This window comes from Arvicanthis niloticus, chromosome 12 (assembly GCF_011762505.2).
Source record: "Arvicanthis niloticus isolate mArvNil1 chromosome 12, mArvNil1.pat.X, whole genome shotgun sequence".
NCBI lineage: Eukaryota > Metazoa > Chordata > Mammalia > Rodentia > Muridae > Arvicanthis > Arvicanthis niloticus.
The window spans coordinates 32,354,483-32,355,537 of NC_047669.1; positions in this window are offsets into that span (position 1 = coordinate 32,354,483).

Here is a 1,055-nt window from a genome sequence, read left to right on the forward strand (position 1 = left end):
TCTTTATTGCTGTCATGTGACCAACTAGTTCTCTGAACCTTCCATCTAATGCTCTGGACCAATAGGAGCACCCGGTAATTCACTGATGAGCCTTGATCCCACTTCACTACAAATCTGCCATGGTTTGGGGGATTCCAGTGAATTCTGTTGTTGTTTTACTTTGTTTTTTCTATAGTACTGTAAATCCTCGGGGAAGGAAGTATGTAATATGTGCTGTTTACAGATGTCACTAAAAATGAGCGGGCAAGGGTTAGAATTTTCAGATCCAGTAGGTCACAAAGCATACATATTTGATAGAGCAAAACAAGAGCCAGTAAAATCTGAATCCATCAGCAAAAGTGAAGTGTTTGGGTTTTTTTTTTTTTTCTGTCATATTTAGTAAAAGAAGTCTATCTTTGACCTCCACATGAATATGCAAAGATGGCTCCTCATTTCCCAGAGCCTTATAACAAGAGAGGACTCTCCCAATGAGCAAGTGACAAGAGTTCAAAAGCCCTTGAGCTAGCATAGTTCTTTGTAATGCTGAGAGTGTCTTCCAACAGTCCTTCTGCTGTGTGTGTGTGTGTGTGTGTGTGTGTGTGTGTGAGAGAGAGAGAGAGAGAGAGAGAGAGAGAGAGAGAGAGAGAGAGAGAGAGCTTGGATCGAGAAGAACCTGTTAACTATGGTAAGTTTTAGGGACTTCCTGAAGCTTTTGAGTTGTTTGTTTCCTAAACTTAAGCTTTTCGTAAAGATGGAATGTTATCCAAGGAAACTACTTTCTAGCACAAGGACAGAAGCTCCATGGGATCTGAAATACAACCATTTTCCTGATGTGGTCACTCTTGTTCTCTAAGAGGCTTTCTTGAATTAAAATTCTGTAGGGCAACCTTTTTCAATGCTTAGAGATGTTGAACAGGAAAGAAAAGAGTTTACCTAGCTCTTCCTGGGAAATGGAACCAAGTGAAGCTATTCTAACTCCTGCCTCTTTAATGATGAGTCTACTGATACACTTTGAATTCATTCTCTCACTGTAGAGTTGAAAACACTGATCTTCTGAGTAGCCATTTTATGAAACA